Source organism: Pogona vitticeps, chromosome 6 (assembly GCF_051106095.1).
Source record: "Pogona vitticeps strain Pit_001003342236 chromosome 6, PviZW2.1, whole genome shotgun sequence".
NCBI classification, from domain to species: domain Eukaryota; kingdom Metazoa; phylum Chordata; class Lepidosauria; order Squamata; family Agamidae; genus Pogona; species Pogona vitticeps.
In genome coordinates this window covers 56,037,611-56,050,746 of record NC_135788.1, presented here as the reverse complement: position 1 = coordinate 56,050,746, position 13,136 = coordinate 56,037,611, and the positions used below count along the sequence as shown (strand labels likewise).

The following is a 13,136-nucleotide window of genomic DNA, read 5'->3' as shown; positions in this document are numbered from 1 at the left end:
CCCATCAACTTCTCAACGAAGATGGATTTAACAGAAGACTTGATAGACGCTTTACAGAATATGCAAATTAATATTTTGAACCATCTTACAACCCAGTTCTCTGAACTTCAGACATTGATTTCAGACATGAAGGGAACGGAAGAGCTTTGGGAGACGCCAGACCAGCACATCGAAATGAAAGCAGCACGAGAGAGACTTTATTTGTTTCTAGAAAGGAGGGGGAAACCCTCAAAAAGGGGGTTAGAAAAATTAATTTGTATTGTGGGAGAGAAGAGCAGGTGGATGAAAAAGAGATGTGTTCTAATCTGATGGGTGAATATTTAAAATAGGGAAGTGGAAAAGCGAGGCTGAAAGGAAAACGAAATACTGATTACAGACCAGACATTGATTGGCTTCAAAGGCAGAACATGACTGATGGAAAAAATCCACCAAACCAGAGAGAAAATAGTCTAAAAGAGTTCTACAGATGGCATTTTAAAACTAGTAAAAAAGATGCAATTTAACTTTAGGTTAATAATGCTTTAAGAGATCTGGAATCCCTGGCCTGTGCATAGAGAAGATTTATAAACTAAAAAAGGGGGAATGTTACTTGATGAATATAACAATAGAAATTATGGAATTGAGAATTTTAATTATATAATCTGAAATGTCTATGATGAATACAACATTAGAAATTGTTGACTGTAAAGCTTTTACTTAGAGAAACATAATATGAATTATAAGAATGTAACTTTAGGTTTATAATGTTATAAGTGATTTGGAATTCCTGGCCCATGCAATGGAGTTAAGATTTATAAAATATAAAAGGGGGAATGTTATTTGATGAATATAACAACAAAAAATATAGATTGAGGGGCACATATGTATACATAAAATTGATGTGATTTATATACTGCAAGTAATTTTGACTATGTTTGGAGTCAAATGGCAATTAAGATTTTCCAATTATGCAATCTGAAATGTTTATGATGAATATAACATTAGAAACTGCTGATGCTAAGGCAGATATTTAGAGAAACAATATATATATGAATTGTAACATGATTAAATATATAAGGTGAGATATATTTAATATCCCCATTTTCTGAAATACTGATGGCATGTGAAATACTGATATGAAATACATGTATGTATAGATATATACAGTGGTGCCTCGCTTAACGAGCGCACCGTTTAACGAAGAATCCGTATAGCGATCCCTTTTTGGGGATTGCTATACGGATCTGCCCCAATCACCGCACTCGCTTTGCGACGATTGGGGCGTCCGGCGGCCATTTTGGAGCCGCCGAACAGCTGATCGGCGGCTCCAAAATGGCCGCCGGATGACCCAAAATGGCCCCCTATCAGTGTTTTCGCGCCCTCCCCTTGCTTACGGAGGTCGCGAAAACGCTGCGGGGGGCATTTCGGGTCATCCGCGGCCATTTTGGAGCCGCCGATCAGCTGATCGGCGGCTCCAAAATGGCCGCCGGACGCGAAAACATCGCTGGAGGGGTGAGTTTGGATGCTTATTGGAACGCATTAAACTAAGTTTAATGCGTTCCAATAGGCTTTCCTTGCCCGTACAGTGATGTTTTCGTATAGCGAAGGTTAAACCACTGTACTAGGGTTAACATGGTACTAGAGATTATTCAATTATAAGGCACTTGCATAGAGATATTAAGCACATATGAATTATAATATGATTAAGTAGCCAATGTCAGATAAATATATTTTGTGGTTTGTTTTTTTTTGCTGAAATGTGGATTTCTCATGATGGAAAAGCATTGATATTCTGAGATATAATTGGTTAGCCAAGAATGTAAGAGAAATAATCTTTAAATAATCACTAGAATTACTATAACCTTAGGACGGTTTATATTTGAATTAAATTTTAAGAGCAATAAGGTTGATGCAGTCAGATTTATATAATGGATAATACTGTATGGAAATGCCTCCACCCTGCCTATATGTGGGGTTCTGCTTTTTTTTGTTTTTATTTTGTTTTTATTACTTTTGCTTGTTTTGTGTGTTCTTTGTTAGTTTTGTATGTCTATATGTGTGATAAAATAAAAAAAATATTTTTAAAAAGGTAGATGGTTGTGCCCAGGTAGCTGAGGCGCAGACATCAGGAAGAGGCACACCTGTCATGAGTTCAGCCGAAGAAGATCTGGAATCTGAGGGGTTAATTACAGCTGAGGAAATGCTAGGCAATTAGAAGCACAGACACCTGAATCGCCACCAGATTCCCCTCCCCCAGTAGCCAGAGTGAGATCTAAACTTCGGCAAAGACTCATGACACAAAGGTCAGAGGATCGCATGAATGTTTCCCGTAGGAACATCAGGTTGACCAGCCCTGAGTTTTAGCAGGATGAAGTCTTTAGATGACTGCTGCTGCTATAAAATCTTCACCCAGAGGCTTGGAAGTTTCAACAAGTCAACACTCTGGCTCGCATCCACGCTCCTGCTTATCCTTGAACCTGTTCTCTGGACCCTTGGCTTTGGACTCTGACTGCTGACTACAGTTTGTGCTTTGGCATTTTGGTAGCTGCTTTGCATCTTCTGGACTTCTGACACTGGACTGGTTTATTGGACTGTTGCCTGTTGAAACCCCCTGGGAATGTGACAACACCACAGAGAAACACTGTAGAAGTTGCTAACGCCCTGGTAGAATGAGGGCAAATCACCTGGAGGACCAGTTGCTGAGCAAGTTGGTATGCAAGGTGAATAATAGAAGTAACCCAGCGAGAAATTGTTTGTGAAGTCACTTGCAAGCCCTTAATAGGAGGCTGATGACTTACAAAAAGGCGCAGGGAATGCTGAAAAGGCTGTGTGCACAATAAATAAAAGTCAATGGCCCTCTTGATGTCCAGAGTGTGGAGGAGCCTTCCTTGAGTTGAAGATGGTGATGGAAAAAAGGATGTTACATACAGCTATGACCTCACCTGTCCGTCACTGCTAAAGCTGTGAGTCATCTACCAATGGTGTGACGGAGGGTGGGACATAAGGGGTGGAGCTGTGGTATAAATGGGAGTGAATGTGTGTGAGAGATTTCAGATAGGGACAGATAGGGACTGATAGGGCTTTGTTAGGGTTTAGAGAGGAGTCAGATCTGTGATATGTTGTGAGAGTCTGTATATGCTAGTGCCTTCATTATAGTGATTGAATTATTATTTATTATAAGTGATTTACCATTCCTTTTATTTGTACCTAATAAACCTGAGTTTTATTTTGAATCATATTTTGGCCTGAAGCTACTTATTTGAGGGAATGGTTGGTGGCAGTGGAAAAGAAGAGTGATTTAGAGTGACGTAGCGACCCCCCTTTGTGAGGTAGAGGGAGGCCGTTACAGGGAGGACCAATGGTTGAGAAAGATGAAACTGAGAGACAAACTTAAGGAGAAAGGAGATGTCCACAAATAGTTTGACCTTATCAGGGAAGAATTGTACATAAAGGTAATCATGGCGCAAAGCCGCTAAATCACTTGCTCGATGAGCTGAGGTGATTGCTACAAGAAAGACTGGTTTAAAGGTAAGCAGGTGAAGGTCCATTGAAGCTAATGATTCAAAGGGAGGTTTAGTAAGTTGTCGCAAGACAAGGGTCAAAGACCATTGTGGAGAAGGTGGCTGGACATCTGGGTAGGCATGCGATAAATCTTTTAGAAAACGCTTCAACATGGGATGCCTGAAAAAACGAGCTGCTGGAGAAGTTGGTGGTTGGTAAGAAACTATTGCTGAGAGGTAAATTCTAAGAGAGGAAAGAGATATGGAATGGTAGACTTAAGATGTAGGAGAAATCTTAGGACAGTGGAGAGAGATGGGTTGATAGCAGGTAAGGAAGCGGCTGTAGTGAAGTATTGAATGTTTTTCCCATTTATATAGGTAGGCCTTTCTGGTTGAAGGCTTCTTTGCTTGACGGAGGACATCCATTAAGGAGGTAGAATCCTCCACGCTGCCAGGTGCAGAGCAGGTAAGTTTGAATGAAGTATGTGGGAGTTGTTCTGCATAAGGAGGTGCAGCAGATGGGAGAGGTGATAGATGTCTGATGATAGGTTGTATAGGACTGGAAACCAAGGCTGTCTACGCCATCAAGGGGCTATGACGATGGTGTTGGGTTTGTTCTTTTATATCCATACCACTACTTTCTGGAGGAGCGGAAATGATGGGAAAAGGTATGTTGAGGGTCTTGGGCCAACAGCCTATGAACACGTCCCCCTGGGAGTGTCTGCCAACTCCAGCATGGGAGCAATAGTGCTTGCACTTCCAATTCTGTCATTAGGCAAAGAGGTCCAGAGTTGGTTTGCTCCAATTTTTGCAAAGGCAGAGAAAAAATGTCTGGTCCAATTTTCACTCATGAGGTTGTGGGCTTGTACAGCTGAGAAGGTCTGTTGTTCTGGCCTGCAATGTGTAAAGCTGTCAGGCAGATGTGGTGCAAAAGACACCACTCCCATCGGCTGACCGCTGAATAGAGGAGACTCGGGGAGTGGGTGCCACCTTGTTTGAGGATGTAGTACATGGCTGTGGTGTTGTCAGTGGTAATTTGTACCATTTTGCCAGCCAGTGCATTTTTTATTTTTTAAAAAGATTTTGTTTTATTTTATAATAAAAAAACACCAAAAAACACATACATAACAACAAAAATACAGAAAAAAATACAAATAATAGTGCTTATTATAAACTAAATTCTAACGTGTACCCCATACCCACGGGACTCTATTTAATAATATTTTATTACAGATCACCTCTCCAAAATTGTATTGAGTATTCTTTAGAGGCTTTCCCCCTTCCTTTCACTAACACAAATTCCACAAATTTGCCCCAAATATCATAAGAATTGTTAGAACTTATTTCCCCTCTTTTTATTTTAAGTTCCATAGTCAATTTATCATTTAATGCAATGTCCCATACTTCACAATACCAGTCTTCTATTTTAATATCATTCTTGTCTTTCCAAAATCTAGCTATTAATATTCTAGCACTTGTCATAAAATTGGTGATTAATTCTTTTGAGTAATAGTCCAAATCTGTGTTATCAAAAATTGACAATAAAGCAATTTTAGCATTAAGATCAATATCTTTACCAAATATATCACACATTTCCTTAAAAATCAATTCCCAAAATTTCTTAACCACTTTACATTTCCACCACATATGAAAATACGTACCAATTTCCTCATCACATTTCCAACATGCTTTGGGGTATGCTGGATTTATTATATTTAATTTTACAGGAGTCAAATACCACCTTAAGCAGATTTTTAAAAAAATTTCCTTTATTCTTGTTGACATTAATCTTAAGACTCTCATCCTCCACATTTTTGTCCAATTCTCTATTTTAATTTCTATTTTTAAATCATTTTCCCAAATTAAGTTCAAACCTTCTATTCCCCATTCTTTTTCCTCTTGTTTCAAAATTATATTATATATTTTACTTACTATTCCTTTCAAAATTGTATCTTGCATATCTTCATGTGATGACAGAAACTGTTCGTACTTAGTAAATTCTCTACATTTGACAACCAATCTTTTGTCCAGGTGTTTAACTGAATAAGATTATACCATGATAGTTTATTAGTTTGAAATTTAGACATAATCAATTCCTTCGATCTCATTTTACACATCCGTCCTTCAATCTTGCAACCCTTTTATTCTTAAACAGTTCTACTAAATCCTTTAAATTTGTAGGAAAACTTTCTATCTCAGTCACTAATTTTAATGGTGAAGTTGAGGGACAAAACCTCTCTTTATATTTATTCCAAATATTTAACAGGTTTCTTAAAAAAGGGGTTTTCATCTGATTTATTGAACTTCTCTTTACTATATTAAACAAGTATCCTTCAGCATTTCCATTTATTTCTGAAGATTCCATCTCCCACCAAATTAATTTTTCTTTATTGTATATAATATCTCCAATAACTCTTAATTGATTTGCTATATAATAATTTTTAACATTAAGCCAGTACTTTTCTGAAGGCTTTGCATGCCTTTAGTTGCCAGTAGTTCCAACTCATTTATGTGGAGGGAACATTCTTTGAGGGACCAGTTGGTGTGGATCTTGAGAGAACCACAATGCACTCCCTTGCCGGTAAGGCTGGAGTCGGTTGTGACCTGTATTTGAGGATGTGGTTGTCAGAAAAGTTGTCCCACTGAGAGGTTCAGGATGAAACACCACCATTGGAGTTGAGAGGCAAGGTCAGGGGTAACTCTCAACAGGGTGTGAGGAGGGTCTGTTAAGGGGGTAGAAGAGGGCGAGCTGCCTAACACACGTTGCACTAGGATGGCAGGTACCAGGGCAGGGGGAGTGAAGCCTTGTAGCAAGTAGATTAGGCTCTGCTGTTTGTCTGGGGGGGAGGAATGCACGGGCTTGGATGGAGCCTATGCGAGCTCTGATATAACGGAAGACCCTTACAGAGCTCATTTTGGATTTTTGCATGTTGATCGTGGGACCGAGATTGCGAAGGAGGGATAAGGTAAAATGGGTGGCCCTGCAAACCTTGTGTCACATTCCCAGGGGGTTTCAACAGGCAAGAGTCCAATAAACCAGTCCAATACCAGAAGTCCAGAAGACGCAAAGCAGATACCAAAATGCCAAACCCAAAACACAAACCGTAGTCAGAAGTCAGAGTCCAAAGCCAAGGGTCCAGAGAGCAAGGCCCAAGATAAGCAGGAGTGTGGATGGGAGTAGAGTGTTGACTTGGTGCTTCCACAAGCTTCTAAGCCTTCTAGGAGCAGATTATACAGCACAGTCATCAAACTCCTAGAAGTCTTCCATTCGGTTAAAACTCAGGACTGGTTGATCTGATGTTCCTACAGGAAGCATTCATGCAATCCTCTGACCTTCGTGTCATGAGTGTTTACTGAAGTTTAGCTACTCTGGCTACTGGGGGAGGAGGATCTGGTGGTGATTCAGCTGTCTGTGCTAATTGCCTAGGATTTTCCTCAGCTGTAATTAACCACTCAGATTCCAGATCTTCTTCGGCTGAACACATGACACTATCCCCCTCCACAGGGCTCCCCCCTTCAGATGGGCTGGGTTGATCAGGATAGGAGGCATGGAACTGTTGTACAAGTTCAGGGGGGATGTAAGTTATTTACGGGTTCCCATGATTGATCCTTAGGGCCATAGCCCTCCCAGTCCACAAAGTACTGAACACAGGACAAAATGAGTCATTTTGGTGAACAGGTCCACTATTACCAGAATGCAGGTGTACCCTTGTGACCATGGGAGGTCAGTGATGAAGTCCAGAGATACTGTGTCCCAAGGGCCGGCTGGTATGGGTAGTGGATGTAGCAGCCCTGGAGGTTTGGCTGGTACGTCCTTGGCTTGACGACAAACCTCACAGGAATCAATGTAACGAGCAACGGCAGCGTGAACCCGGGGCCACCAGAACTCCCATGTGAGTAGATACAGAGTCTTATACTGACCAAAGTGTCCTGCAGGAGGGGAATCATGGGTCAAATAGAGCACGTTGGTTCGGAGGGGCCCTGGAGGAACGAACATACAGGTGCCCTCAGTGCAATAGCAGACCCTGGTGGTTAGCAAAGTCTCCAGCAGGGCCCTCTTGGAGTTCCTGCAAGCGTTGCTTGGCCCAGGGATCTTGAGCTTGGCTGGCCCAAATTTCCTCAGCCAGGGACAAGCGGGTTGTAATGGCTGCGAAGACTGAGGGTGATAGGATAGGTGCAGTCGGAGACTCTTCAGAGGGTGACATAGCATATTCCGGTTTGCAGGACAAGGCGTTGGCTTTCTGATTCTGATTCTGCGGGATATATGTAATGCGAAATTCAAACCGCAAGAGGCTCCACCTGATCTGTCGTTGACTGAGGCGTCGGGCTGTCTGCAAGTGTTCCACAGATTCCTGTGGTCAGTCAAAACTTGGACAGGGTGCAGCAGTTTCTTGGCTTTGTGAACTATTACTGCCAGTTTATACCCACCTATGCGGACATAACTCTGCCTCTGACCCATCTCCTCCGGCCCAAAGAGTCATTTCTCTGGACTCTGGAGGCAGACCATGCCTTCACCACCCTGAAAACTCATTTTACAACCAAGCCAATCCTACGTTATCCAGACCCTGACTACCATTTACTGTGAAGTTGGATGCCTCCAGTGTGGCCCTGTGTGCAGTGTTGTCCCAGCAGGAGGACCCCTCACAGCCACAGCAGTCCTGCGCCTTTTACCCCTGGCAGTTCACATCCTCAGTTTGCAACTACACCATCTGGGAGCGGGAACTCCTGGCCATCAAAACCACTTTCGAGGTCTGGAGGCATTACCTTAAAGGAGCCTGTCACCTCATCTAAGTTTTGACTGACCACCGGAATCTGGAACACCTGCAGACAGCCCGATGCCTCAATCAACAACAGATCAGGTGGAGCCTCTTCTCCCGATTTGACTTCCACATTACCTATATCCGGCAGACCCAGAATCGGAAAGCCGATGCCCTCTCCTGCAAACCAGAATACGCTGTATCACCCTCTGAAGAGTATCTGACTGCACCTATCCTATCACCCTCAGTTTTCGCAGCCACTAAAACCGGCTTGTCCCTGGCTGAGGAAATTTGGGCCAGCCAAGCTCAAGATCCCTGGGCCAATCAACGCTTGCAGGAACTCCAAGAGGGCCCTGCTGGAGACTTTGCTAACCACCAGTGTCTGCTATTGCACTGAGGGCACCTGTATGTTCCTCCAGGGCCCCTCCGAACCAATGTGCTCTATTTGACCCATGATTCCCCTCCTGCAGGACACTTTGGTCAGTATAAGGCTCTGCATCTACTCACACGGGAGTTCTGGTGGCCCCGGGTTCACACTGCCGTTGCTCGTTACGTCAATTCCTGTGAGGTTTGTCGTCGAGCCAAGAACGTACCAGCCAAACCTCCAGGGCTGCTACATCCACTACCCATACCAGCTGGCCCTTGGGACACATTATCTCTGGACTTCATCACTGACCTCCCACGGTCACAAGGGTACACCTGCATTCTGGTAATAGTGGACCTATTCACCAAAATGGCTCATTTTGTCCCATGTTCCAAGCCTCCCACAGCTCTTGAAACAGCTCAGCTTTACTTTTAATTTTTTTTTTCATTTACACGGGCTCCCAACACACTTAATTTTGGGTTGTGGCTCCCAATTCACCTCCTGGTTTTGGCAAGCCTTGCACACCAGTTTAGGTACACAGGTGCACTTATCGTCAGTGTGCCATCTTCAAACAGATGGGCAGACCAAGCATACTAACGCCACCCTTGAACAGTACCTACATTGCTACACCTGCTATCAGCAAGACTGGGCTACCTTGCTACCCCTGGCTGAGTTCGCAACAAGACCATACATACATTCATCCACAAAACAGATCCCATTTGCAGCCACCTATGGATACCTCCCTCATTTTTCCGAGCTATCCTGCCGTCAACCATATGTGAGTTGAAGGCTCTCCAAGATTTACTCCAAGAGCAGCTTCAGGAAGCTAAGAATGCGTACAAAACAGCGGTTGAGAGAAAACAGCAAGGGCCACCTCTGAAAGCAGGGAACCAGGTCTGGTTCTCCACCCATTATCTAGGCTGACCTGGCCAGTCGCTCAAGTTGGACCCTTGGTTTGTGGGACCTCATTTAATCACAGATCAAATCAACCCTGTTGCTTTTCTGTTTTAACTCCCAGCCACTCTCTGTATTCACCCAGTTTTCCATCAGTCCCTCCTTGTTCCTGTTGCGGCACTGAACCCTGCCCAACCTGCACCCCTGGCTCCACCTCTACCTGTTTTGGTTGATGGGAAGGAAGAATACAAGGTTCATCAGATCTTAGACTCCCGAATCCACCGGGGAGGCCTTCAGTACCTTGTGGACTGGGAGGGCTATGGCCCTGAGAACCGATCGTGGGAACCTGCAAGCGACTTACACTCCCCTGACCTTGTACAACAGTTCCGTGCCTCCTATCCTGATCGACCCGGCCCATCTGAAGGGGGAGCCCTGCGGAGGGGGAAACTGTCATGAGTTCTGCCAAAGAAGATCTGAATTCTGAGGGGTTAATTACAGCTGAGGAGAATGCTCGGCAATCAGAATTGTAGACAGCTGAATCACCACCAGATCCTCCTCCCCCAGTAGCCAGGGTGTCAGAGTATTGAAAATTTACAGGCCTGAACAGAACAGAGCAAAAGTAATAATGAGCTGCCATGTTATACAGGTGTGTAATTTGCTGAGTCACAGTGACTCTGGAGAGGTGGTGCCTTGGATGATGCAACACCTGCTGTGATTGGATAAGAGCAGAGGCTCAACTGTATATATATGTACTGTATAGAGAACATGTACCATCACCTTCATTTGATGATGCCATGCTGTCATGCTGCCGCTTTCTACACTTGTATATATGCTGTAAATACACATGTCGTGCTGGAGGAAGCTGAACGTGTATGAGTGATTTATTTTGCCTTCTGGACCTGAAAAAACCTTAACTCTGCTGGATTTTCGTGGGTTTGCGGTAACAAAGGTTATGGGCCCAGTGACGCGCCCTACACAGACTGCCTAATGAGAAGATCATTGATGAGTACCAGAGGGTGCCACTGTAGTGAATGGAGTAAGAGACAGAGGTCCTGGAAGAGAGCAGTTCTTCCGTTAGGTGCCCAGGATGGGAAAGAAAACGGAGGACTGATAGCAGAGCAGAGAGCATGGAGATGCTTGGGAGAGGTTTTCCTTTAACGAAGTTAAATGACAGTAATTACCAGACCTGGTCCATGAAAGCAGAGATGCTGTTAAGGAGAGAAAAATGATGGCATATTGTTGCCAACCCCCAGCAAGATTTAATGAGGAGGAAGAGAAAATTAATGAGAAAGCTTTGAGGACACTGATACTTTGTTTAGAAGACAACTAGCTAGTCCATGTGCAAGACTTAACTACAGCGAAAGCAGTTTGAGGCTGTCTCAAAAGGACTTATGTCAGAGACACGGCAGGCTCTAAACTGTCTTTAACCAGGAAGCTCTGCATATGTACATTACAGCCTGGTGAGAGTATTTCTGGATATTTACAAAAAATGAAAAGCCTATTTAAAGAGCTACAGCAAAGGGGAGTCCAATTTCCAGAAGACCACAAAGTTTATCTGATTCTAAGTAGTTTGTCTTATGAATATGATACTCTAGTTACGAGCTTAGAGTCAATTTCTAATGCAAATCTGACTCTGGAATACTTGATGGGCCAATTGCTGCAGGAGGAACAGCGCTGGAATGAGAGATTAGATAGCAGAGAGAAAACAGACAGCCTGCATCGAAGGAACCAGGACGGCTTAAGGCAGAAGACAGATTAGAGCACACAGCACAAGGAAACAGCTCTTAGGAGGGGAGATGGCCGCGCCATGACCATGAGACACTGTTTCGGCTGTGGATCTGAGCAGCATCTTTTCAGACACTGTGAAAAAGCCAGCAACAGATGCAGCCAAGAAGCCAGCAACAGAATCAGTAGAAGCAAAAAGTGAAAGGGGAGGATTTCTCTTGTTCAGTCAACAAGAGACAAGTCCAAGGACACTCTGCAAGCTTGCCAACAAGCTTGCTGGATAATTGATAGTGGTGCAGTTGTAAACTTAACTAGAGAGAAAGATTTATTTTCTTCTCTAGGTGCATCGGAGCAATGAAGTGTGAGCCTGGTCAGGAACAGTCTTTATACCAGATTTGGGACAGAAACTTGAAAGTGTGCTTTATGTTCCACAGCTAGATTGCAATATACTGAGTGCATTTGCATTAGATAAGCAAGGCTATGTGATAACATTTGAAAATGGTGAATATAAAATTAAGAAAGAAATTATGTTTGTGCAAGGGCAAAACAAGAAAATAATTTGTATGTGTTGAAATGTAAAAAGCAAAATGACACACAATTGGTAGAAACACATCACAACATGACCAGTGTGCACATTTATTACACAGGAGATTAGGTCATGTGAACTTCAGGACACGTCAGAAAATGCAAACAATGGCAAAAGTTGTTCAATTAAAGGAGTGTAAAAACTATTTAGACTGTAACATGTGTAAACTGGCAAAATCTAAAGTGTCTCCTAAAAGTAAAGAACGAACTAGTCAGACAACAAGCCTTTTCAACTAGTGCATGCAGACTTGATTGGACCTTTTGCCCCATCTTTGGGTGGAGCAAAATATGTGCTGGTGATAGTTGACGATTATTCAAGGTACTCATTTTGTCAAAAGCAGAAGTGTTCAATAACTTTAGGAATTGGCTGAGATTTATTGAAAGACTTTATGGCCACAAGGTGGCGCAAATTCAAACAGATAGCGGCTCTGAGTTCATGTCAAGTAGATTCCAAGGTTGGCTACAAGAAAATGGGATATATCACAGGAAAACTAGCCCTTATTCACCCTTCCAAAATGGTGTGGCAGAACGAAGAAATGGCGTTCTGCAAACCATGAAAGATGCTTTGTTAGCTGACGCTAACATGAGTCACGGTTTATTTTATTTATTTATTTATTTATTTATTTATTTGATTTATATCCCACCCATTTGGTATATTCTACCACTCTGGGCGGCTAACAACAAACATATATACAGTTAAAATAATATAAATCCATTAGCATCATCGATAATGAAACATTCAAAAAATAATTAATAATAAAGAAAAGAGAGAAAGGAAAAAGAAAGGAAGTTAAATGCTGACAGGAGGGAAGGCCTGGATGTAAAGCCATGTTTTTAATTGAATTTTAAATGTACCCAGCGTAGGGGCCGCGCAAATCTCAGGAGGGAGATTGTTCCAAAGGCCAGGAGCCACTGCCGAGAAGGCCTGGTTACGAGTCTTTTCCCTCCGGGCCTCCCTTGGCGTCAGGCTACTCAGCCTCACTTCCTGGCTTGCGCAGGTGATCCAGGTAGAATTTGGTGGGAGCAGGCGTTCCGCCAAGTATCGAGGTCCCAAACCATTTAGGGCCTTATAAGTGAGCATTAAAACATTGAAGTCAATGCGGAAACGGATGGGCAGCCAATGCAGCCTGGCCAGAATAGGAGAAATGTGCTGGTGTTTTCTCACTCCAGTAAGGAGTCTAGCCGCTGCATTCCGCACCATCTGAAGTTTCCGCATCAGCCTCAAAGGCAGCTCCACGTAGAGTGCATTGCAGGGATCTAATCTTGAGACTACGAGCGCGTGCACCAAGGTAGTGAGCGCCCCCGTGTCAAGGTAGGGCCGCAGCCGGGCTA

The 13,136-nt window shown here is 43.3% G+C and overlaps 2 long non-coding RNA genes across 2 annotated transcripts in view; both read left to right on the top strand.

Annotated features, from left to right (window-relative positions):
• The window catches only part of LOC144583525 (uncharacterized), a 359,409-nt gene that overhangs the window by 226,793 nt on the left and 119,480 nt on the right, over positions 1-13,136 (top strand). The window lies entirely within an intron of this gene.
• Positions 1-13,136, top strand: part of LOC140708209 (uncharacterized) — a 93,790-nt gene that overhangs the window by 22,658 nt on the left and 57,996 nt on the right. The window contains exon 2 of the long non-coding RNA XR_013537347.1: positions 3,858-3,945. This is a non-coding gene — a long non-coding RNA (uncharacterized LOC140708209). The remainder of the gene's footprint in view (positions 1-3,857; positions 3,946-13,136) is intronic.